Genomic DNA, 27983 nt, shown 5'->3' with positions numbered 1-27983 from the left:
TAAATTAATGCATAGGCAAGTTCTGTGATAGAGTGAGTGCTGAGCACTTACTTTCTACAGGAGTGTTTGGGGAAGCCTCACTGCAGAGATGACATTGGAGTATTTAAATAAGAATATGCTCAACTTCTCCCTTCTCAACCAGACTATCACCACCCAAGCCTCTTTCCTCTGTAGGATACCAACTGCAAACACAGTACCTGTGAAATCATAATTTGTGCCATCTATAGAATGATTAGATTGCGAGCTCAGATATATATCTCCAACATAGTTTCATTATGTATTTTTCACTTTGTATACATAGGTGATCTCTGGGTTGACCAACACTGCCAGAGAAGTCCTATATTAAAATTCTAGGGAATTCTTTTTAGTTTGTGACTTTATTGCAAAGTTATGTTATACAGAATCATTTGTCATCCTTTTGTTTCCATGTACCACATCTTCCAAGAACTCTGAGCGTAAGTTATGCCAAGAGGTTGAATTGAAAGAAAATAATATCTGCTAAATTTAAGCCAGCAGCATATCAGGGTGAATTGCCATCTCAGCCATGCTACCAAATTCCTTATATTTTGAATTGCTTTCATTTTGTTCCAGCAATTGGAGGTTTGAACAGTAAGATTATGAGTATAAGGAGCATTTCAGAAGCAGGTTCTATCTCATCTGCACTATTGCTTTTGATTCTTATATCCTTGTTGTTTTGACCCAAGAGGTCTGCTTTCCACATTTGTAGGGCCTACTGTCAGATTGTTAATCTAAATGCACTCATAGCTTTCTGATATTTGCTCACATTTGTTCTGAAATATATAGGTTACACACATACACACACACACACACACACACACACACAGCCTTCTAACCTCTATGGAGAGGGCGAAACCTTTCTTCTCTTTCCTTTATATATATAATATTAAAAGATTCAAGAGTCTGTTCTCTTTAAAGAGTCCTTTTTCCAGTTTCTCTGGCTTTCCTGATTCCTCTTAAATTTCCTGTGTGATTCTACATCTGTCTGGGGAGACCTAGCCTGATTAAACTGTCAGCTTGTTCATGTGCATGATTTCAGGAATTTTTCATACATTTCCTTGGAACACATTGGAGGCATTGGTTCACTGCATTTCTCTAAGTTCTGAAATAGAGTTGAAAGAGAGTTGATGCAATTTTGATACCTTCATGAACTTTTCTCCTCATAGCTTAACAATCAGTATTCAACATTAGCCTATTTCTCCCTTTCTACATTGATTTTTTTCTTCAAGAAATATTTATTGCATGCCTATTCTTTGAATAACACTTTGAGAACTTCTTTTAATTAAAAAAAAAAGTTTATTAATTTTTGAGAGAGAGACACACACACAAAGAGCTCACGTGAGCAGGGAAGGGGCAGAGAGAGAGGGAGACACAGAATCCAAAGCAAGCTCCAGGGTCTGATTTGACAGCACAGAGCCCAATGCGGAGCTTAAATCCATGAACTGTGAGATCATGACCTGAGCCACCCAGGGGCCCCAGCACTTTGAGAACTTCTGTGAATATAGTTTTGAAAAATACACAATCCTTTGTCCTCAAGATATTTTTTACTTGAGAGATGAGAGAATTAATGTTAAAAACTGTGCATGCATGAATATGCAACGTGTACATGTGATAATAATAATAATAGTGATTTTTATTGAATACTTCTGGTGTCCCAGATCCACTCCAAGTTTTTTTGTTCTTTTGTAATATGAATTTAAGTTTCTTCCATATCTTTTCATGTCTTCGTATTTCATTTATTTTTAGCAATGAATACTAATTTATTGTCCACATGTGCCACAGTTTATTCATTTATCTAGTGAAGAACATCTTGGTTGTTTCTAAGTTCTGATAATTGTCAATAAAGGTGCTAGACACATTTGGGTGCCCCTTTTTGTGTGGACGTAGTTTTCAACAACTTCAAGTATATACTGAGGAGTGCAGTTGCTGGATCATAAAAGAGAAGTATATTTAGTTTTGTAAGAAATCGTCGAGCTGTCTTTCAAAATGACAATACCATTTTGCATCCCCATCAATAATGAGAGTTCCTGCTGCTCCATATCATCACCAGTGTTCAGTACTGAGAGTCTGCAGATTACGACCGTTCTAATATATGTAGTGTCATGTTGTTTTGATTTTCACTTCCTTTGTGATAAATGGAACATGTGTGGAGTATCATTTCATATGTGTTTTTTTGCCATGTTTATATTTTCTGTGTATTTCACCTTTTTTGAATGTTAAATGTCTGTGAAGGTCTTCGGCACATTTTTTATTGGGTTGTTTTCTTATTGTCGCATTTCGAGCATTTCTTGTATATTTTAAATGGCAGTCTTGTATCAGATGTGTCTTTTGCAAATATTTTCTTCCAGTCTGTGGCTTACCTTCTCATTCTATTATATTGTCTATTTAGAGCAGTTTTTTTAGCGTAATAAAGTCTGGCTTATCAATTTTTTTTCATGACTTGTGTCTTTGGTGTCCCACTTATAAGGTCAACACCATACCCTTGGTCATTTAGATTTCCTTCCCATGCTTTGTTATAGGAGTTTTATAGTTTTGCATTTTGCAGTTGTGCCTATGATGCATTTCGAGTTAGTCTTTGTTAAAGTTGTAAGATCTGGTGTCTAGACTCATTTTTTTTTATTTGTAGATATCCAGTTCTTCCAGCAGCATTTGCTGAAAAAAAGGATCTTTGCTACATTTTATTGTCTATGTTCCTTTGTTAAAAATAAGCTAACTCTATGTGAGTCTGTTTTTGGTTCCAAACTCTTAACCTGTATTAATCCATTTAATTTTCATAGTAGCCCAATAAGCTAGGTACTTATTATGTCAACATTCTAGATGAGAAAATTGCAGCACAAGAACTTCAGAAATTTCTCCTGGGTAACATGGCTAGTAAGTAGAGTTCCTGGGAGTCTAACCCAGACACACATCCCTCTAGAGCTTGCGTTGTTCCAGTATGTTATATACACTTAAAATGCCTAGTGAAATCTTTAGTTTCTTAGTACTCTTCCCCTGCTTCTAGGATTAAGCTTTAAGACAAAACCTGCAGCTTGTCTTTTCCTACATCAATCCTTTTGGTGGTTTGTTTGTCCCTACAGATTCTCATGTGACATTTAACACTCCCTATTAACTAGATACTATCATAAACATCTTATTGATGACACTGCTTCAATCATATTGGTTAACCTCTATCTCCTACATGCTTGTTCCTGTCCTGTACCATTTTCCAGTCTTCCTTCCACGTGAAATATCTTCTTGCTTTTCCGTCAGTCAATTGAACATCTATTCTTCCTTCAGTGACAGTTTGAGACCACACTCTTCCATTCCTTGCTAAGTTCCCATAGTGAATGTAGTTTTAAGACAGTGTATCCTAAAACACACTAGACTGTAATTTTTTTTTTTTACTTCTACTTATCTTTTAAAAACCAGCTAGATATGATTCTTCATTGGTGGAGATCACATCTTTTACTCTTTTTAAAAACCTCTACAGTGACTAGAATATGTTTGATCATGACTAACTCCTTCTTGATTGACATCTTTTGGGAGAATAAGAAATGATAGCTTTATTTCAAGTACTTCTATACAGAAAGGATGTTTCCAAAGAATAGTTAAAGATATAGGTTAATGTGTTCTCTTTATAGAAGTTACAGTTTTAGCACATGCAATAGTATATGATAAAACCTTAGAATTTTAAAATTCTATGCATTTTGATTACAACATAGTATAAATGAAAGAGCTCCTCTGACTCACTGGTATTACTTGGATGCTTTCTATATATGTCTGGTTTGATCTTGTCACTCCTGGAACAGACAGAATAGAGATAGCAGAAGAGGTAAGCTTATGTTGCATGGGACAGTGTTCCTCAGTAATCCTATTTCTTTTACCATTGACTGTGGAAAGGATTGCTGGGGCAGGCAGTAATGCATGCTTTTATCACTGTTCAGAATTTGAAGTGGGCAAGTAGGCTTGTGACATGGTACTCTTGTTACACTTTTTTGTTTCTATTGGATGACACAGAGATCTCTGTTTCAAATTCTACTTCCTTTATATAGTTCAAAACGTCTGTCAAGAATCACAGAGTAAGTGTGCACAAGCACCTAATAAATGATTATAGTGAATGGTATGCCACTGAGTTAGGGAATGCTGTCTTACTTAATGATGCAACTCACAGTGAGCTAGTCACCGAATGCAACAATATGGTAAAATATTTGATTAGAAAGAATTCAACAATAGCTTTAGTTATAGTCCCTAAGCATTTGTACCAACTCTTGTTGCTCCTATATTTTTTGAAAATATATTGGCAAATAGCAATCATTATATTTCATAGGCGAAGTTGCACATCAGCTGCATACTTTAATTTGCAATATTTCATTCATATGGACTACAGAGAAGTTGGCATTTCCATTATAGACAGTGTTTTAGAGTATTAACAGAACCATAATATTTGGCCACCAGACAAAATCTTCAATGCCAGGCCTAACCTTGGGGCAGTTTTTAAGCAATTATTTTTATGAATTCAAACCACTTTGGAGTATTTATTTTACAAAGTACTGTATACTGAAATAGACCAGGGAAATATGACTTCATTTTCAATATGTTTTAAAAAGATTTCTAGCTTTGGGGCTTGAAAATACATTTTCTCTTAAATGTAAAGGATTCATAACTCACCATCAAGATAAAGGCAATCAGAACCTTCCAGTTTTAATACATAAATATCTTATACGTATTTTAAACATACACACTTAACGATAATTAGTCTATTTGAATATAACTTTAGTGAATTCATATAAAAGTCTTGAGATATATGCTGTTCTGTGGAAGATTAAAAAACATTTTTGTGAAAGCTCTGATAAATGGCTTGTTAGGCAGTGTGAATATTCAAAATTGTGCCAAAGACACAACAAAATTTATCTGAGATATCCTATTACGTGTGCAATAGGGACTTATTATTCTGCAAAAAGGAAATAAATGTCATTGAATATTTTAGAGCAATATATGTTTTTGCAAATTATTTTACAATCATTGCATTAGTTTTTCTTCAAGCACACTGGCTGGAAATGGTGCTATTTGTTTTAAATTGGAAGGATGGGGAATAGAAAGGTGTATGGAAAGGAACACAACCTCTCAGATGAAGATAGTGCCACACATCTAAACCTTCTCCCCTTGTCCTTTACTGTCATTTTACCTAGGGGAGCTCAAGTGTGTGTTTGATCAGAATTCTTATCTTCTTTGACAGTATAGAATCTCCCTGGGCCTCCATGGACCTGAAACCATAGGACTGATTACCACCAGAGAGCTGAACGGACCCTAGAGAACAGAGATAATTGGGGGAGATCATGGAGTTGGAGTTCTCCAAATTGGTGGCTGAGTCTGAGTTGAATTTAATATTGAGCATGGCAAGAGTGAGGTTGTCAAACTAACTGGAGCCAGGGTTATTTGAGTACTCGAGTCTCCTACTTAGCACTGCCACTTGCATGGCTAACTTATAACACAGAGACATTTTCTCAGCATGGTGCATGTGAATGCTTGACTGGAAATACTGGTTATTTCCCTGCAGAGGGGACCATTACCTGTGACTGGGAATATTTAGGTAGTCGGGTTGTAGTGGTGTGTGCATGATCCTTGAGCAGGACTAGATAGACATAGACCCAGGGTTTTATTAGTAGTACCTTTTGTCACAAGTAAGCTGGCCAATTCAAAGGCATTTATTTTTATGTCTTCTTGATTATGAAGGTTTTAGATAATGTAACGTTTAAGGGTCTAAAAGAAGGAATTTTTAAATTTAATGTTAAATTTAGTATTAAATATGAATTCAGTGTTTGAAAGTCCAAAAAAAGGAATTTCTAAAAGCAATTCAGAGGATCCATACCTGGTTTTAAAATTAAAATGCTTCTTAAGGACCGAAAACACTGATATCTGCTTTCTATTTCAGTTAGCTATTATGAAAAACACTAACACTAATTCATAGATTACTATTTCAAACATGTGCTGCTAATAGTTCCAGAGGCCCTGACTTTTTTTTTGTGAATTATCCATTTGGTAATGTACCAGATTGTACTTAGCATGGATTTTGGAGACATGTTGTCTAGGTTCAATTTCCAGCCATGACACTTACAAGCTAGGTGACTGTGGGCAATGTACTTAGTTTTCTGTGCTAGTTTCCTCACCTGTACGGTGGGAATAGTAATACAACAATAGTACCTATTTCATAGCGTTGTTGGGAAGATTACATTACATGTGTGTGTATTTCTTAGAACAGTAAAACAGCACCTGGTACAAAGTAAGTCCTGTATAGGCATTAGCCATTATTATTATTGAATGCCCTCAAATATGTAATGAAACATTTATCTCCAAGCTTTCATGTGCTCAGATTTTGATAATGATCAGAATTCTGCTCAACATTAAACAAACAGTTGTTTTCTACTGGGTTTCATGAATGCTGCAGTTGTTTGATAGATTTATATTTTTTTTAATTTCAAGAATATTGTGTTTATATAAAAAGCAAACCAATTATATATAAAGGTGTAGTCTGATAGTGAAATAGAGAAAGTAATAATTTTTGAATGTTTTTAAAAAGAGAGTAAATTAAATTCAACTAAAGTAAGAAGATGTATCTGTTATTGCATAGTGTAAAGATGGTAAGAATGTTGTCAGGGTTGGGAGGAAGGTAGATATGTTGTAGAATTTACTGGAAAACACTTGAGTGTGTGGCTTATAAATTTAAGAGTAACACTTCACACACACACACAGGAATATAATATAGAACTCTCAGATCAGTTACAGGAAAGGAGTAGAGGAAAAGAAAGAGCAAACAGACTTGGTCAGTCCAACAGAGAGCAGGAAAAACGAAAAGGAAGAGCGAGAAAGAGAAACCCAGAACACTGAGAAAAAATATGGTAGAAATAAAATCAATTATATTCAAACTAAACAATCTAATGTGAAAATTGTTTAGTTTGTTGGATTAATAATATGTAGATGTTAAATAATATTCCCATACAATAGAGCTTCCCAGCATGTCCCAAGCCAAAACGTGAAGATGAATGAAATGCTCACCAGCTGACGAATGTACAAACAAAATGTAGTATATATCCATAAAATGAAGTAGTATTCAGTAACAATAAAGAATAAAGCATGAATACATGCTATAATGTGAATGATCATCAGAAATATTTTGCTAAGTTAAAGAAGCCAGTCTCAAAACAAACCCCCACATATTGCATGATTCCATTTGTATGAAATTTCCAGAGTTAGGAAACTATCAAGACAGAAAGTAGATTAGTGGGTGACCAGGGCTAGGCAAGTAAGGATGGGGAGTGAATACGATGAGTATGAGATTTCCTTCTGGGCTGATAAAAATATTTAAAATTACATTATGGCAATGGTAGCACAATTCCATGACTGTGCTAAAGACCATTGAACTGTACACTTTAAATTGATGAATTTTATGGTATGCACATTATATCCAATAAATCTGTTAAAAATACATTAGTGAAAAAAGAACTAATATAATTTAGTGTACAAGAAAATAGTAAATGATTTAATAATCATCTCAATATGTTCTTAAAAAAACACTTGATTAAAGTGCATTTATTAGATATGTTTAAAAAATTTACAGCAATCATGAACTTAACCATAAAGTTTTGAGAAATTTTCCCTTCAGAACAGTAAGAGCACAAAGATGTCTGTTATCTTACTGGAGGTCTTTGTTAGAGAAATAAGGCAAAAATATAAAAATAGATAAAATATGTATAGGAAAAGAACAAATCTAACTTTCATTATTTCCAAATATGATTTATATAGAAAACACATAAGATAGGGGTGCCTGGATAGTTCAGTTGATTGAGCTTCCAACTCTTGATTTTAGCTCAGGTATGATCACATGGTTCTGAGATCAAGACCCCCATCAGGTTCTGTGCTAATAGTGCAAAGCCTGCTTGGGATTCTCTCTCTTCCTCTCTCTCTCTGCCCTTCCCCCGCTCACAGACATGCATGCTATCACTCTCTCAAAATAAATAAATAAACTTAAAAAAAGAAAATCCATAAGATAACTAGAATTTATTAATGCATATAACAAAGTTGCCAGATACAAGTTTAAGAGAAAAACGCCAGGGTATTAATATATACAAATAACATACATGTAGAAAACATTACAGCAAACTAGTTAGCACTTACATTAGCATCTAGAAAATATCAAATTACATAAGAATAATTTTTTTATGTTTATTTATGGAAGAGAGAGATAGAGTGTGATGGGGGGGGTGCAGAGAGAGAGAGGGAGACACAGAATCTGAAGCAGATTCCAGGCTCTGAGCTGTCAGCACAGAGCCCGATGCAGGGTTCAAACCCACGAGCCATGAGATCATGATCTGAGCTGAACTTGGACAGTTAACCTACTGAGCCACCCAGGTGCCCCAGGAATAATTTTTAAAATTGACAACATCATTACATAGGAAACTACAGAGCTCTGCAATAAAATGTATTGGGAGAAATTTAAAAAACAGAGGAATAGACCATGTTCATATATCTTTAGTCTCATATTTTAAAGTTTATTTTGCAACAGTGGCTTTTAGATCTAGTTCAGTCCCAATGAGACTCAACTCAACAGATTTCTTCAGAAATGACAAACTGATCATACAGGTTATGAATACAAAGTGCTAGTATAGGGGCGCCTGGGTGGCTCAGTTGGTTAAGCGGCCGACTTCGGCTCAGGTCATGATCTCATGGTCCGTGAGTTTGAGCCCCGCGTTGGGCTCTGTGCTGACAGCTCAGAGCCTGGAGCCTGTTTCGGATTCTGTGTCTCCCTCTCTCTGACCCTCCCCCGTTCATGCTCTGTCTCTCTGTCTCAAAATAAATAAACGTTAAAAAAAATTAAAAAAAAAAGTGCTAGTATAAGCCAAACACTTTTTTTTACTGTTTATTTATTTTTGAGAGAGAGAGAGAGAGAGAGAGAAAGAATGAGTGGGGGAGGAGCAGTGGGGGGGGCAGAAGATCTGAAGTGGGCTCTGTGCTGACAACAGAGAGCCCGATGTGGGGGCTTGACCCCATGAACCATGAGATCATGACCTGAGCCAAAACTGAACACTCACATGACTGAGCCACCCAGGCTCAGCCAAACACTTTCGATGAAAGCAAGTGGCAAGACTTGCTCTACCAGATGTTAGGATGCATTATAAATTATACTAATAAGATAGTGTAGCATTGGCACAAGGATAGGCAAATGGACATGTGGAAGAAAATTGAGAGCCCAGAACTGGGGTTATGTTTGGAAGGACACTTGATTTAATAGAAAGGGGCACTGCACAATACAATGAGAAAGAGCCATCTTTTCAATAGATGGTACTGGTTCAAATGAATTCTATTTGTTAAAAAAGAAAGAAAGAAATAGGAAGGAAGGAGGGAAGGAAAGAAGGAAGATAGGGAGAGAAAAGAAATGACCCATCTTACAATGATACATAAATTGAGAGACAAATCAATAGTTTCTAAAAATTGATATAGGAGAATAATTCATGAGCCTGGGGTAAGGAAAGGTGTCTTTAAAAGATACATACACCACTAATCATTAAGAGATGAATAAAATGGACTATGTTAACATTAAGAATATGCTAATCAAAATACACCATTAAGTAAGTAAAAAGGTAAGCCACAGAGTGAAAGAAAATACCTTGAATATATATAGCTAAAAAAAGAAGGCATACTAAGAATTTTTAAAAATCTCCAAATCAGTAAGAAAAAGACAACCCAATATAAAAATAGGCAAAAGATTTGAACGGGAAGCGCTCTCTCTCTCTCTCTCTGTCTGTCTCTCTCTGTCTCTGTCTGTCTCTGTCTCTGTCTGTCTCTCTCTCTCTCTCTCTCTCACACACACACACACACACACACACACACACACACACAAATCCAAATGACTAAATTAACATACAAAAAGGAACTCAGCATTGGTGATGAGGAAAAAGCAAGTTATGTACCACTACACACTCATCAGAGTGACTGTCATTTAAAAAGACAACATTACTAGGGTTTGCTGAGAGTGTGGAGAAAAAGGAATCCTTCTACCTTTGGCTAGAGCTACAAATTGGTGTGACAACTTTGGAAAAATACTTAGCATTCTCTCTTAAAGCTGATCTTTTGTATATCTTATGACATAGCAATTTTACTTCTAGGTGTATACAGCAGAAAAATGTGTGTACACCAATAGAAATGTAAACGAATATTCATAGCATCATTATTCATTACAATCCTAAACTGGAAAAAAATATAAATATCCACCAAGCAGTATTATAGATAAATAAGTGTTTTATAGTCATACAAAGAAATACTCTACAGAAATGGAAATGGAAGAATTGACATTACACCCAGCAACATGGATGAATTTCACAATTATAATAGTGGGGGCGGGGAGTCAGATACAAAATTGTATATATACTATGTAATTTAATTGGTACAGAGTCTTACAAAATAGCCAAAGCTAAGCTGTGCTGTTAGAAGGCAGGAGAGTGGTTTCCTTTGAGGAGTTTGGAAAGGAAAGTGGTGGGGAGTGGACGCGATGGAGGCTTCTGCAGGGTTTGCAAGGCTCTTTGTTGACCTAGTGACAGTTACCTAGCAGTTGGCTTTCATTGAACCGTACATTTATATTTTTGCACTATTCTCTTTTAAAAAAATGTTTATTTATTTTGAGAGAGAGAGAGAGAGTGCCTTCACATGAGTGGGTGAGGGACAGACAGTGAGGGAGAGAATCCTCTCTCTTACTTGAAGCTTGAACTCACAAACCCTGAGATCACAACCAGAACTGAAATCAAGAGCCAGAAGTTTAGCCAGCTGAGTTACCCAGGGGCCCCTATATTTTTTTCACTATTCGTTATGTGTATGATATGTTTTAACATAAAAATTTTTAAAAATAAGCTATGCTGACACAATCATGGATCTTTTGGTGTGTGGATGGTGAGTTTACATATCTAACTGTATAAAAAAATCTCCTCTCCAGCTAAAATACAGACCCAAAGTGCAGTAACTAAAATCACACAATGAAATTTTATGTGGGCATTCTCATGAATATTTTCAGTTTTCATATTGCTTTCTATCCTGCACGTTTTAATAGCAAATCAGTATACATTCCTCTTTTCATCAGTCTAAGATTTAAACAGGCATTCTTAGAATGGCTGGTTCATGCCAAGCCGTTCAAGAGGCTGCTATTGAGAAAGGAGCTGAATACCACCGCCTAGGCTTTTTAGCAGACAAGAACACAATCAAGGCAGTTTTTATCCTGTGCCAGCAAGATTGGCACCATGTTTTGGCTTTTGCCCCCTAAATAGGGCCTTGAGAGCAAATACAGTCAAGGTTGTTTGTCACTAGCCTATCTGGAAGCTGTTGAACCTTAAAAATGTTCTGCATATTCATTAGTGATCATTGCTGCAGACAGGAGTTGAAGACAATCATGCAGATGAATGAGTACCTTCTAGTGACATTTTTTTGCACAGTTCACAGTCCATAAAATTATAAATAAAAACATCCTGGAAACAGCTGCATGATTTTTCTAGTCCTTCTTGGCTATTCTGTTTTCTTAAAGGTCTGAGCACAGTACATTCATGCTAATCATTTGTCTCTTGGGAAACATATCCTACCTGCCCTCACATGTATTATTGACAGCACATTCCTCAGAGATGTTTAGGTGGATGCAGGTTACAGGTTTCTTCTCTTTTCTTTTCTCTTCTCTTCTCTTCTCTTCTCTTCTCTTCTCTTCTCTTCTCTTCTTTTCTTTTCTTTTCTTTTCTTTTCTTTTCTTTTCTTTGAACTTTTTGGCTCCTCTTAACGAGAAGTAGCTTCTGGATGGTGAAGAGTGGCTTATAGTTTTGGATACATTGTGTGAGTTTACTTAAGATTTAAGATAAAATTCTTTGCATTCTGGTGGTAATACTAATCTATTAACAATAAAGTTATATGCATTAAATATTTAAGCCAGATGTAAAAAAGAGCTTTTGGGCAGTTGAAAAAAAAACATTGGAATGGATCATGACAAAAGAGGGAAATATTTCTTATTTGGAAATCTTAGGAAATAAGATTTAGTCTCATCTGCATGGGATACTATAAGTGGAACACACTCCAGAAGACCCAAAAATAGTTCATTCTAAGCACTTAAATTATTTTTCACTGGGATGAGAGCAAATAGGTGACTTTAGACAAATGGTGGGCAGTTTATTACTGGAGTATAAGTACGTTTTGTAGTCCTAGATGAACTTATGACTCTTGCTGGAAAATCATTACAACTCATTACTCTAAGCCAGTGTTTGCCAAATATTCCTGATGAAAGATTTTACTTTGGGTGCTTTTTAAAAGCATATTATTCTGGACCCCTCCTGAATCTGAATCTCTAGATGACGTTCTAAAAATTGTTATTCATGTAACAAGCAATCGAAGAGATTTTTATGTTTGAACATGATGGGGACACATGACTTACCATTGAACCTTCAGCCTGGGATATTAAGAACATCAAGGGAATATTATGCCCCTATCTATCTCTCTATTAAATAGGGATGGGATAGAAATGTATGATTATACACAAAGGCAAAAAATTACAATTTCATTTGATAAATTATAAACTGACTTAAATAATAATTAATAACATTCACAGTCTGTTATATAGTGAGGGCCTGAATATGTGGCAAATTACTTTTTAAAAGATTTTACAGTTCAGGGGTCCTTGGGTGGCTCAGTCCGTTGTGTGTCTGACTTAGGATCAGGTCATGATCTCGTAGTTCGTGGGTTTGAGCCCTGCATTGGGCCTTGTGCTGACAGCTCAGAGCCTGGATCCTGCTTCAGATTCTGTGTCTCCCTCTCTCTCTGTCCCTCCCCTGCTCTTGCTGTCTCTCTCTCCTCAAAGATAAATGAACACTTAAATTTTTTTTTAAATAAAAGATTTTACAGTTTATAAAAAATAAATATATTTACCCACTTAGTTATCATAAAACCCTGTGATGTGTGTGTGCTATGATCAATCTCAATTTCTAAATAAGTCACTGGGAGTTCACAAAGATTAAGTGGCTTGATCTGGTGTCTCTTGCAAAGTTAAATTTCATCTGACTTTAGAATAATTTACATTGAAATTGATTTTCTACTCATGAATCTACTAGGAGCTGAGATTCTGAATTCCATGAACTAAATCTTTTCTACCAAACTCCTTTTAATGGAATGGTTTAAAGAAAACAATTTCTTGAAATAAAAGTCATCATTCTGAAGCAAAACATACCTACCATTTTTCTTTTTATAAAAGGATTATTTTTCAGCTGTTGTAGCTGTTGTTTTTGTACTAGAATCTAGTGTTCTAGAATCTAGAATTCTACCCAAAGTTCTCTAAGAAATTATTTGTTTTTGTCTTCCAGGCAAATCAAATATTCAACCTGATTATTTCATTTAAAGGCTAAAAGTGCACCCAGAGTCCCAGAAGGCTAATGGTGCCAGAATACAGTTTATCTTTCTATTAGCTGTTCTGTCAATTAGCATTAAATTCATTGTTAAGGCAAAAGCAGGATTGCAATAGAGCAAAGAAAAACAATGAAATGAATTCTACGGAAGACATCCTAATGGAGAATCCCCCCTTTAAAAAGGAGCACAAAATAAAAATTCACCAAGTATTCAGGGAAATTCATCACCATGATAGAGACACAAAAAAGGGGATAAACAAAAGTACTTAAACCTAAAGAAACAGTGGTTAGAACAAGAAGAAAAGGATTTCATTTTAGAATATATTTTATCACAAAGAGTTTCAAGAGGATATTGCTACCTAAACATTTATTAATTATATTACATGGATAATAAAAATTGGTCAGTCACTTAATAGCACAATAGATGAGCACTTAGCTCATGGAGAATGGTCCTTGAAGCTGAAGAGTAAATTAATGCACTAAAAAAATTGAAGTGAGGAATTTTTGCAGAATTCAGATCAAAAGAAAGGTGAAAAGTATGAAAGCTAAAGTAATCTCCTGTCTCAGGAGACTTCATATAATAGAAGATTCAGAAGAGAAGAGAGGTAAAAAGTAATATTAAATGAAAGAATTATTAAAAAAAAATTTTTAGGGGAGACTGGTTGGCTCAGTTGGTTGAGTATCCGACTTTGGTTCAGGTCATGATCTCCCAGTTTGTGGGTTCAAGGCCCATGTCTGGCTGGCTCTGTGCTGACAGCCTGGAGCATGGAGCCTGTTTCAATTCTATGTCTCCCTCTCTCTCTGGCCCTCCTGTTCGTGCTGTCTTTCTCTCTCTCTCAAAAACAAGTGAACATGAAAAGAATTAAAAAAATATTCTTAGAATTGGAGACAGTTGTCTCTTCAAAGTAAAAGCACATACCTCCTGCAAGCACTCAGCAGAATTCAGAGGAACCCATCCTAATGAAAGTTAGAACACCAAGGACAAAGACAAAATCTTAAAAGCTTCCGGAGAAGGAGACTAGAAGAGATTGTTTACTGGGAAATAATTGTCAAATTGAAATTACATTCAGTTCAAAATTCACTAGATTAACTACATGCAAGAGGACAATAAAAAATGCATTTTAAGGTAAACAACTTTGGATTTATAGTTCTATGTCTGAGTGTTCAATTATGTGAGAAAACTAGAGTCGTTTTGCCCATAGAATGATTCAGAAAGTAAATTACTTACAGATAGAGGTTGAATTAGAGTCAGATGTTCTCCAACTCTTGAATGTGAATCCAAGAGGAAAAGGAAAGATTCCAAAAGCACTGTAAGGAACTTACTCAAAATTATTGTAAATTCTAAAGTATTGACTATAATAAATTTTTCTAAAATTAGCTGTTTAGTAAACAGATGTTTATTAAATTTATTAAACATTTCTGGGTGGTAGCAAGATGGCAAATGGGATGATGAATGGGATGTAGCCTAATGTGCTACAAATCTTGACTTTTAGAGAAGCTATAATATGTCCACAGTTTAATGCCACCATTATTAGAAACAATGTAATTATAATTAATTATAAAGTAGTTTAAAAATTAAAGTTGTGGGGCGCCTGGGTGGCGCAGTCGGTTAAGCGTCCGACTTAGCCAGGTCACGATCTCGCGGTCCGGGAGTTCGAGCCCCGCGTCAGGCTCTGGGCTGATGGCTCAGGGCCTGGAGCCTGTTTCCGATTCTGTGTCTCCCTCTCTCTCTGCCCCTCCCCCGTTCATGCTCTGTCTCTCTCTGTCCCAAAAATAAATAAAAAACGTTGAAAAAAAAATTAAAAAAAAAATTAAAGTTGCTACCGGAAGAGAAATAGGTGTTACTTTTAACTGTTAGTAAAAAGAAACAAAGAAAAGTTGATTGTCTCAATAAAAGGCAATAAAAGTGAAATACAAATATTTAAAAACTTGATAAAGAGAGAACCATATACAGATTCACACACAAAAACTTGCAAACATAGATGCAAAATTCTTAAAGCATTTGGAAAAAAAATCAAAGAATGAATGTATTGGAATTAAAATATGTCATGAGCATCCATCCTTTATCCCAGAAATGTGACAATGGTTCAAAAACACAAAAATTTGTCAGTGCACTACACAATAGTGAAATGGTAACTGCAAAAACCTTTTAAATAAAACTTAAGTGTCATTCTTTAGCAAACAAGTCCTATAAAGGTTGTTACTATTATCTGGATGAAGGTTCTTTCTAAAAATCTACAAAAGTAAGTATTATGTTAATGATACATGAAGTTTTCCCACTGAAAAGAGGGTCACAAAGACGGACCATTATTGCCATTATCATTTACCAGGACGCCAGAGGCCCAGTCAGTGAAACAACAACAGTAGCAAATAATGATGTCACTGACAACTTGCAGAAGGTGACTGTCACATATACATTCCAGAGGGCCAGCTGACAAACTGTCAGAACTCATAAACCTAGTCAACAATGTGGTTAGATAAAATATCAACATATAGAAGTGATTACTTTCCTATACGTCAGCTTAACAAACTGGGGAATTCAATATTAATATTAAAGGTATTCATGTAAAAGTAAATTATAAAACTATTAGAAGACAATATAAAGAATGTATATTTGATCTTTATGTTGGGGAAACCCTTCTAAAATAAGTCACATAAGAAAAAGTTGTGAAGGAAAAATTGACCTTAAAATTAAAATTTAAGTATAGTGAGAGACACCTTACAGTTTGAAATAAAAATATTTGCAACACAGACAAAGAATTATTAAGAATCTACAAAAGCTCATAAATAAATAAGGAAAAAAATAACCTTATGGGAAAAAAATGAAGGAAAAAATTTGTATAAGTAATTCATGAGAGATGAAAGAAAAATAGCCAAAAAATCTCATTCTCTGTGGGAATAGGTATATTCTTATGTTGTTACTATGATGCTTATGCATTTGTGTTTACATATATATAATATGTATATTATATATATAAAACACTATATACTTTTACATACATATGAAAATGTATAGTATTATATATATACATATATATGTATTTTGTATATAGTGGTTAAATTATAAATACGTGTATATACACACCCAAAAATCCATAAAAGAGAGAAGGAAGGATGCAAACTCAGCTAATACTAGGTACCTATGGGGAGGAACCTGGAATTTAAGTTGGTTATCAACATTTTTTTAAAGCTTATTTATTTTGAGAGAGCGTGCGTGCATACATGCATGCATGTGGGGAGTGGCAGAGAGAAGGGGAAAGAGAATCCCAAGCAGGCTGCACACAGGGCTTGAACTCAAGAACCATGAGAACATGATCTGAGCCGAAATCAAGAGTCAGATGCTTAATCAACTGAGCCACCTGGGTGCCCCAATCTTACAATTTCTTAATTTTGCATAAGGAGAATATGTATTTTATGTGTTTGAAGTTATTTAAATTAACATATATAAAGTATTAAAAAAGGCAAAATGAATAGCTCATATCAATATTTTTTACCAAATTCCAAGCTCTAGATATTAGTAACTAAGCCCCTTCATATAACAGAGCACCCTGACCGGTGTTCATTTTGGAAAAACAGCTACAAACATTTAACTGAATGATCACTACTAAAGCACCAAGATTTTTATGCTGTGTATAGATGGCTGAAAGCACTTTATGTTCCATCTACTAGCTAACCCTCTCTCTTTGTCCCTTGAGGACTTTGTTTCACAAGATTGATGTTAATCTTCCAGGCCCCATTGACATTTTCCAGAATTTGTATTTTAATTAAAGCATGGGATAAATCTATAACTTCCTAAAACATTAATATCATCTGTTGAGAGCAATATAAAAAAGTATTTAATTCACTTTCAGAAGATTTTTAAGAGCATTTTTAAGGAGTGAATTTATGGAGTTCCTTTTACATAAGGAAGTTATGTTATAATGTTTGTAAAGCAGAGATAAAAGAATATTCAAAGTGTACTGCCATTTAGAAGGGATCACATTATGTTAGAAAAAGACCAGCATATTTTGGTAACAGACAATGATGATACCATAGTCTGAAGAAAATTTCTGAAGAGTCCTTTCCTAAAGAGAATTGATGGAAACCAAGCCTTGATGTCCATGAGTCATCCCCTTACACAGAAAACATCAGGCCCACAGCATGACCAGGAAAGGTGGTGAGACATAGCCACCCTGTTCTGTACTTCAGTGGCTCACTTATTTACTTGCCAGAAAGCTCTTCCACTAGAGGATTAGTACAAAAGAATAGAATTTCTTCACTCATAAGAGAGAGCTGCCACAGAAGAGTAGTATACATAAACAAATGATATAATCAGAAGCTTTTCAACTTGATGGTGCTGTTGACGAGCCCTGCATGCCAGCAATTAGCTCCATTTTTCTTGCAGAGAAAATGGTTTCCCTGGCCCCCCACTTTGTAGTCAGCCTTATAACCTTTATGCTTAAAAAGCCTAGGATTTATCTAGAGTCCAAAATTTAAGACTTATAAAAAAATTGATTAAATTTAGTTTAACTTTCAAACCTTCAGTAATTTGAAAACATTTGTCCTGGATTAATTATTCAACTTTTCTCATCATTGTGCCAACTCTTTCAGACTGTTTTCACATATTCTGCATTATACACATTAAGAAAAATGATGGCACCATCTGCTATAACAAATCTATAATAAAGCATGTTTAAAAAGATGAAAATATAAGTGAAAACAGCACTAGACCATCCAGGTAGATAACTGTACTAAGAAAATAGAATTTTGTGATTATTTTTCTCAGAATGACACCTGGCTCTGCATTTCCTGGTAGGCAAGGATCAAAGGGAAATAAGTAGATACATAATCATCATAATGTCTTAAAAAGACTGACTCAGAATAAAAAAATTTGTTGAGAATTTTAAGAGAAAATCAGTTATTGAATTCTTATGTGAAAGAGAACAAGTACAACTTTTCAACTGAACTTCAAAATTACTTTTACCTGGGGTGCTTGGGTGGCTCAGTTGGTTAAGCATCTGACTTCAGCTCAGGTCATGATCTCAAGGTTCATGAGTTCAAGCCCCGCATCAGACTCTGTGCTGACAGCTCAGAGCCTAAAGCCTGCTTCGGATTCTCCCTCTCTCTGCCCCTCCCTCTCTTGTGCTCTGTCTCTCTCTGTCTCTCAAAAACAAAGAAATAAAAAAAAATTACTTTTACCTGTTTTACTAATGCTTGCCAGATGCTGATGTATCTTTTCTTTTTTCCCTTCTAAATGTTTCAAATATTTTCTCTCCTTGTTTCTTTTTTGATAGCAAGTGATACAGATTTGTTTTAAAAACAGAAAGCAAAAACAAATTAAATCTCTCATACTACCTTTGAAAAGTCAGAATTTCCCTCAACTTTTTGGAATATGGTGTTTCAGGCTTCTGCGATGAATATTTTATATAGTTGAGAATGTAATGAATATTTGTGTATTAATTTCTTATTAATATTATTTCATATGTAGTACAAAATATTAAAAAGGTGTTTGTTTATTATTTATATAATTGTATCAGGACTGCATTTGATCATTTCCTAAAGTTGAATATGTTGTGTCTATGATTTATTAGTAATAAACAATGCAATAATAAATGGTATTGGCATACATTTTAATCTTTTTTTTTAAATTTCAAGTTCATAAAACAGACATTAAAAATTAGAATTACTTGGTCAAAAGTTTTAGATGCTTTTCAAGCAACTAATAACTGAATTGTTTTTCATAAAAATTATATCAATTGAGACTATTATCTGCTGTGGTTGGGTGTGCCTTACTTCAATGTACCATTTCCAAAACTGGATATACTTATTGTTTTTTATCATTGCTAATTTTATGAGTTAAAATTGGATTACATTGATTTCATTTTCAAAGAAATGTTTATTAGTTATGTTGAACATTTGCTCAAATATCTATATTATGCATTTATTTTTGCTATTTTTCCAACTACAGTAGGGCCCCTGAATCTGCAGGGGATATGTTCTAAGACCCCCAGTGCATTCCTGAAACCATGGATAGTAATGAATCCTAAATATATACTATGATTTTTCCTACACATACATATGTATATAAACTACACTAGGCACACTAAGAGATTAACACCAATAACTAATAATAAAGTGGAACAATTATAACAAAATACTGTTATAATGGTTAAATGAATGTGGTCTTTCTCTCAAAATATCTTCCTGTACTGTAGTCACCCTTCTTCCTGTGATGATGTGAGATGATAAAATGCCAACGTGTTCAGGTGAAGTGAAGTGAATGAAATGACAAAGGCTGCTACTGACATTCTGATGACAGTTAAGAAGGAGGATTGTTGGCATCTGGACTGTGGTTGTTTGGGGAACACTGAAACTGCAGAAAACGAAACCATGGGTAAGGTGGGACTGCTGTACTTCTTCAACTGTGTTATTTTCCCATAACAGATAGAAGGGCTTTCATAATTATTTGTTAATTTGCATAGTCATTCACATAAGCAAAATAATGCTTTGTCAAAATATTTATAAATTTTTTACATTGTGATTTTAATTGCATATTGTTGTAGATATATTCCTTAAACTTCTGTAATTGGCTTTTCCTTTCTTTCAGAGTAATCAGCTCACTTGATGTATGGTTTCTTCATTTTTAAATATGTCAAACCTTTCTTTTGGCTTCTGTCAATTTTTGTTAATAGTTCATAAATACATATAAGATAATTTTTTCTCCATGAAGTAAATGATTTTTCCTAATTTGGTTTAGGGTCAAAAAAATTATTCTGATGTGGATACTGGCTGGATGAGTACATTGGGTGAGTAATGTTTAATTACAATAATTGTGTTATGTAATGGAATAGACTGATTTATTTTGCATCTGTTTTATTTTTTATTTTTTTAATTAAATAATATAAATAAGATTATTTTTATTATGTTTTCTAAAAATAGGTTAGTAGTCTAATACTTAATGGGTAAACAGCAGTATGTATGCAGTTATTGCAGTCAGCTACTTGATTTTTATTTATTTTTTGTCAATTGTTAAATAGAATATATTTATTTGGAGATCATAGTATGACCTCAGGCCTGTTAAATGCACAGTTCTCAGTGAGAAGTAACATGTTGCCTTCTAACGACTGAAGGCAATATTACATGTTAATAGGTTTTATCTTCATTCAATATTCATATATCACTATTTTTAGAAATTAGACCTTTAAAAATATTCTGTTTACAAATGAACACCTTTAAAATTAGACTCCAACACTTCTCTTCAAGGTGTATGAAACATTCCAGAAGAAAATGCCTTAAATATAATTATTCAACCTTTGACAGCAACTGAGTGGAAATTTTCAGCATTCAAGTTATGAAGTGTCAGTGATTAGCTCTGGATGAGAGGAGCATTATAGACTCTGAACTCTTAAGGTCAATAAATATCCAAAAACAAATTTGGAGTAATTATGTTTTCGCTGTGCATTCCCCTATAATTCTAAGTGGAGATGTCAGCTTCATACACCTGATGATCTTGCTGGAGTTGCATGCTTATTGTAATATTTAAAGTTTCCTAAAACTTTTGCATGTAGCTGTATGAAATTCGTTTATTAAAAAAAGAAGTCATAATCCTTATTTCTAAAGCTTCTCAGAAAGAGTGGAAATGCTGTTGATAATTTGAGTATTACAGGTACCATGAGCAATGAGATATTATAGCATTTGAAGCATCTTAATGTAGCAGAATGTATAATGGGAAGAGAACTCTACTGGAAGTTATAAGACTGAATTGGAACTTAAACAAGTTATTGAAATTATCCCTGCCCTATTATATTTGCTTATTAAGTAGGGGTGTTTGGTAGAGGAGCCCTAAATCCTCTTTTTAGCATTAAAATCAGACAAAAATATTTGCATATCAAATATAGATTATTAACGTACAAAACTTGAGATATTATGACACCTTGAATTTTAGAGGCATATAAGTAGGGACATTTCTGTTTTCTTTTAGTAATATGTATGGCAAATTGTGTTTTCCCCAGATGGTTGCAACAAGTTCTCCCATTCTACCTACACTTCTTATAATATGTGATAGGTATTTCTTCCATTGAAACTTTGGAGAAAGTGGGGAGGGTTGTGTGTTATTTTTCCTTGAGTTTGGGCATACCTGTAATTAAGGCAGAAGTCAGAATATGTGACTCTCCACAGCTAAGCCATTAAAGGCAATGCAGCTTATTCCATGAACACAATCACCATGCTGTGAGATGAAAGACCATACAGAGAATATACATTTGGGTGTTTTGACTGGTAACCCCAGGCAGGGTCTCAACTGATAGCCAGGATCTGCCTTCAAGTCACCTGCAGCCTTTGAGCCTTCCCAGCTGAGACTCTGATCATTGTGAAGCAGAGGAAAGTCATCTGCTCCATTCCCTGTCCAAATTTCTGATAGGCAGAAACTGTGAGACGTAATAAAATAACTGTTAGGTGTTGGAATGAATTATTGCCCAGCAACAGAAAACCAGAACAGATTTGGGTGCTGGGAATGGGGAGCTAAACAATTAAAACACACAGATTTGGGTGCTGGGGTTTTGGCTTTGGATGGTAGGTGGGAGCTGGAAGGACATTGAGAAGACTGTTGGTGAAATCCTAAAAGGCCTTGAGGAAAAAGTTAGGAAATGCCTAAAGATGAGTTCAGTGGACACCTACAGGGCTGGAAGGAAGCTATTGGTGAAGGCTTAAAGGAAAGTAGGGAAATGGTATTGGAGAGTAGAAGTGGAGGAACAATGATCATGCAGTGGTGAAAGTTTGGTGACATTTTCATCTGCAATATACAGGAAATAGTATTTGTATCTAATATATTCAGTGATTTGTGTCTAATATATTCAGTGATTTTTCCAGGAAAAATATTGAAAGTGCCACTGAACTTTTTGGCACCTGTGACAAAATATGAGAGCAGGGGAATGTGCTCAAGAAGAGACTGTTAAGTATAAAAGAGCCAGGACATGCATACAGATAAAACTGTTTTTTATTCCCACCTCTACAAATGACAAATGATTCTAAAGTTAAGAAAAGTCTTCTTAGTGGAGGTCAAATCTGGTTTATTGTCAGGAAAACTTGGTCAGAAGAAAGAACCAAGAGTATGACTATATAATGTTTTTTAAAGACCTCAGGAAGATCTGAGGTGCCTCACAGACTCTTTTAGAGTGACTAAAGTCTGTCTCCGGAAGTTACAGATGTGCCTCATAGATCTCTGCTAACTAATATGGCTTCCAAGATTCTTACATACGTTGCACCACAGCAACATTTTATAGAAACTGAGATAAAGAAGAGCTCATCTAGAAGAGAATTATGCTTATGGCATCTGCCTGATGACATGAACACCAAAAAGATTCATAGAAAATCCCACAGAATTTTTAAGAGGATTGTTTTCATGGTAGCACCACCAACTTGGACTAAAAAGGACAGAAAGAGGTTTTTTTTTTTTTAATTTTTATTTATTTATTTTTTTAAGGCTTTTGCTCTCTTTTCCCCCAACTTCTCCTAACAAAACACATTGAGAAAACTACTTTGCTGCAAATGTTGGCTGACAAATACATACAAGGAAAGATAATTCAGAGGGCAGAACCAAGAGTCATAGGGGATCCTTCCTGGGGAGCAATATCGTGTTTTAATCAAAGAACTGGCAATCTGTATTGGGATGGATTTCAAAATTGCAATTAACTGGTGACTGTGGTATGCCTCCTATTTTCTCCCTTTTTGAATGGGAGTTTAGAGTGTTTGTCTTGTGTCTTGACTGTTCCACTATTGCTATCTAAGCCATTTATAGGAAAGATACTTCTCTGGTAATCTATTATTATTGTATAACTTGTCTTCTTAGGTCATAGGTCTTAGGCTCAAGAGGAAGGGTGCTTAAGGAACTGTACTGGAGAAATCTCAAGAAGGAACCTCATCCACTTGATTTACACATTCTTATAGACTTTGAGCTGTTGCTGTAATGGAATGAGACTTGGCAGTCTTGATGGTGGGAATGGAGGTGTTTTGTATCTTTGAGAGATTATGAATTACTATGGCTAGAGGGTAGACTATAGCAGATTGTATTTGCCGTGTTGACCACAACAGTAAGATCTCCCATCCTTTATGCTTTGCACACAATGTGGTGTTAATGCTCTTCTGAGAGTTTGTGTGGACCTGTGACTATGGTGGCAGTGAACCCCTATGACTCCTGAATCTAGGTAACAAATGGTTACCACCAGTAACCTTCTGGCTTCTGCCAGTTCTTCCTGGGATGCATATTCTTAGAAATCACTCATTATGTTATAAAGAGACAAGGGAACCATGAGAGATTTTTGGTAAGCATTTTGGCAGGTAGCCCCAAATAAACCCACAGCTGGGCCCCAGTCAGTAGCGACAACCTCCAGATGGATGAATGAATGAGTATTTAGGTGATTTTAGCCACCAGCCATCTGGTCACTTCTAGTCCTCAAATCTTCTCAGCTGAGACTTGAAACATCCTAAAGAAGACACAAGTTGTTCCCACTGTGCCCTGGTTGAATATCTGACTCACAAAGACCATGAGAGGGAATTGAATGATTGTTGTGGTTTTTAGCCACAAGGTTCTGGGGGAATTTGTTATGTAACCATGGATAACTGGCAGGACGTCTTTTATATAAATGATTTAGGAAACAAATACTTCCTTTGTATCCATGCTCTATATACATGAGTTTAAGTCATGGGGCTTATGATCCAGTACATTTAAAAATAACAATTGCACAATCAAAATGTATCCTCTGATTGAATTTCGATAATTATTTCTCAGTGTATTCTGAACAGTGGTCATATAACATTGAAATAGAGTTTTTCTTAGACAGTGTCTTTAATCTTGTCATTCACCAAACTCTTTTTGAGCACCTACTGTATTCCAGACTGGCATTAAGTTCCAGGGATACAGAGATCAAGACTCTGGTCTTATTCTTTGAGAACTCATAAAGCTTTCTCAGACTGGAAAACTTCTGTCTAGTTATCAGAATACTGTGCCTTCTTGATCCAGAGTTTATTTCTTTGATCAATCAAATTTATATTTTTCTAGTAGCTATAACCTACTATATCCGTGTTTTGAGTAGAGCTTTTCTCCAATTGTCCAGCATATCAAGGTTTAGAAATGGTAGTTCTCCATTTTCTGTTATATCTCAGGATAGCACAATTTTTTTGATTTGGTTATTCAAAATATGTTAATTCAACACCTATACATTATTCCTGGATTCTTAGGGATAAAGCAGTAAAAGAGATTAATAATCTGTCCCTTGTAGAACTCAGCCAGTTGGGGGATGCAGACAAGTAAGCAATTCCAGTACTGCCATAATACGACAAGATATGATCAGACTATGGATGGGGACACTTGACTCATTTGGGGAATGAAGAAAGTCTCCTTGGACGATCTACTCCCACAATCATGAGATATTTTATGATCCCCAGGTTTTATAGAACTCCCTCCCTTTATTCCTTTCTTAACTGTCCTATGTTTCAGGGTTTTAAACAATTGGAATACACAGCTGGAATTCTATATTCTGGCCTTCCCTTTGGAACCAGATCCTCTGATTCATAATTAGCAAATAATTGTAGACTTTTACTCTTATGACACATGGATTTAGCCTAGGCCTTAACTCCCATTTTTACAAGACCTCGGGAAGATATATACAAATAGAGACCCATTTGCCATATGTCTAAATATTTAAATGTTACAAATTAAGCCAACAAACTGCTAAAAAGTATTCTATCCTTCTTCTTAGACAAGTATACTTTTATGATTACCTCTTCTGGAAAACCAAGTTCAAATTTGAATGATTGGACTCTTCCATCTACATCTTCTACAAAATGTCATTCTTAACCATATCTCAGGTCAAGCTTGTTCAAACCAGTTTATACACTCTTAGGAGTACAGACCCTGGGAAGTGACTTGTTCCAGTCTTGAATGAAGCTTGGGCCATTTGGGAAGTACATAGTAGGGTTCTAGGTACACAGAGAATGGCCCAACAGTGGGGGCATAGATTTGGTTGGGCCTGGCCCTATGGCTTCAGAGACTTCTCACCTTGTTGTAGAGAGTGAATGGGGGAAAACAAGAGCAATGTCCTCTTTCCCTGGTACAAGGGTGGTACGTATTATGTTAAAAAAAAACAAAACAAAACATATCTTAATTATATTCCAATGGATGAGATTTGGGCTCTATCTTCATCAGCTTTTGAAGTGAAATTTTAGGTACTTGAACCTTAAGTCTAGGAGGCAAGTGGGTGACCAAGGAAAGAAGTGTTGCTGGGATAAATGTCCTCAGTTGTTAGGTCTTTGTGATAGATAAGGGTAGTCTCATAGTCTACTTATCTTTCCTACAACTCCTTGTCCATTGAAGAGTGAGGAGACCTCTTCAGACATGTTGATTTTCCTTAGCTTACCTACCAGACTTTTAGGGTCTTTAAAAAGTCTAGAGGTGAGATCTTAGTGATAAGAATGTGCCAGATCCTTACCAGTTGTTAGGTTCAGGAAACAGAGAGTTCAGGCAGTCATCTCAGGAAAGGAACAAAAACAGAGTAGATAGTCCTTCCATATATGAAAGATAGTTCTAGATGTTTTCATCTCAACTGCGTAAAATTAAGTCCTCAGGCATGTAGTGTACCAGTAATAAATTGTCTTGACAAGCAGTTGTTTATTATAAATTTTGCAACTTTTTATTCAGATGCCTTCAGTTTCATTAAATTAAATATTGAGATAAGAATCCACAGCTGAAGATGAATATTCCAGTATGAGTCTTATGGATGTAAAATAAATTTAGTGTTTTCACATTCCTATTAGCATATTTTAAGACCTGCCTCGGGAAAGTGCTTGCCTGGCAGTGAGCTGAGCACACTGCAACCTTTGATTTTCAGATCATTTTAAGGGGCATGTCAAAATCAATCATGGAATTACTCAAAAAACCATGGGTGCAGGGAGAGATTTCTTCCTTGGACTTCAGAAGCCTTTTTGTGGCTCAGAATTTTCTAATGTGACCTTCACGATGCTCTGAGACTTAGGAAACAGTGTTAGTGCCAGTAGAGACTAGGTTGAGAGCGATAACAATAACAATATCAACAGTAATAAAAACAAAAATGATATCTCTTCCAGCTAGGGAGTTATCAGTATTGTCAACCCTTGTTCAACAGGAAAAAGTAACCCCCACTTTGGGTATAAGTGAGAACTGAGTGGAGTACCTGGATATCTACCTCCATTTGGCATAACAAGTCATTGCCTCTCTCAAGTCATTGCTTGAGTTGTTTCAGAGAAAGCCAGTTAAAGCAGAAGCCTTGCACGAGATAAAGCATCTTATAATACCCACAATTTCCAGATTTCAATAAAAAATCATTAATTGTACTGGGAACAAGAAAGATCTCAAATTGAAAGAAGGAAGACAATCAGTAGATGCCAAATACCAGGCAGACAGAGATTTTAGAATTATCTGAAAAAAAAAGTTTAAAGCAGCCATCATGAAAATGCTTTAGTGAGGAGTTAATAACTCAAAAAAAAAGTCTCAGAAAAGATATACAAGATATAAAGAAGAACCACGTGGAAATTTTAGAACTTAAAATATAGTAACCAAACCAACAACAACAACAAAAGCAGAACAAGCATGATAGTTTGGCTCAACAGCAGAATGGTGGGAAAAGACAAAGAGTCAGTGAACTTCAAGAAAGAACAATAGAAATTATCCAATCTGAAAAAAATGAAAAAAATAGGCTGAAAAAAAAATAGCAGAGCCTCAGGGACCTGTGGAACTGTAACAAAATAAATCTAATAATTTGTGTTATCCGGTGGAGGGATAGACACATGGTTTGATGGAACAGAATAGAGAATCTACAAATAGGTCCACAAATGTACGTCCAACCAAGTCTTGACAAAAGTGAAAAAGAAATTTAATGGAGGAATGATAGTCTTTTCAACAAATGTACTAGAGCAACTAGATATCCATAAATAATTTTTAAAATGTTTATTTCTTTATTTTGAGAGAGAGAGCATGCAAGTCGGGGAGGGGAAAGAGAGAATCCTAAACAGGCCCCCCCACTGTGAGCGCAAAGCCTGATGAAGGGCTGGATCTCATGAATTTATGATTTCATAACCTGAGCCAAAATCAGAGTCTGACACTTAACTGACTGAGTCACCCAAGCACCCCTAAATAATTAAAAAATATATAACCTTGATACAAATCTCACACCTTTTCATCTTATATAAAAATTAACTCAGAATGGATCACAGACTTAAGTTGAAAATGAAGAGTGTAACACTCTTAGAAAAAACAGGAAATTTTTGATATCTAGGGCTATGCAAAGAGTTCTTAAAATTGCCATTAAAAGAATAATCCATAAAAGGAAAACATTGGTAAGCTGGAATTCATCAAAATTGAAAGCATTTGTTCTGAAAAAAATACTGTTAATACAGCAGATGAAAAAATAAGCTACAGACTGGGAGAAAATATTTGTAAACCATATATCCATCAAAGGATTAGTATATAGAGTAAATAAAGCACTCTCAAAGCTCGCTTGTAAAGCAAACATACCATTAGATAATGGGCATAAGATATGAACAAACATTTCTATGAAGAGG

The 27983-nt window shown here is 35.2% G+C and overlaps 1 long non-coding RNA gene across 4 annotated transcripts in view; it reads left to right on the top strand.

Annotated features, from left to right (window-relative positions):
- LOC128315167 (uncharacterized) overlaps positions 1–27983 on the top strand; it is a 291330-nt gene that overhangs the window by 129420 nt on the left and 133927 nt on the right. For all 4 annotated transcript variants that reach the window (XR_008297642.1, XR_008297641.1, XR_008297640.1 and 1 more), the window contains 2 exons: positions 19607–19790; positions 20149–20197. This is a non-coding gene — a long non-coding RNA (uncharacterized LOC128315167). The remainder of the gene's footprint in view (positions 1–19606; positions 19791–20148; positions 20198–27983) is intronic.

This window comes from Acinonyx jubatus, chromosome C2 (assembly GCF_027475565.1).
Source record: "Acinonyx jubatus isolate Ajub_Pintada_27869175 chromosome C2, VMU_Ajub_asm_v1.0, whole genome shotgun sequence".
In the NCBI taxonomy this organism is placed as follows: domain Eukaryota; kingdom Metazoa; phylum Chordata; class Mammalia; order Carnivora; family Felidae; genus Acinonyx; species Acinonyx jubatus.
This window is presented reverse-complemented; position numbering and strand designations above follow the sequence as displayed.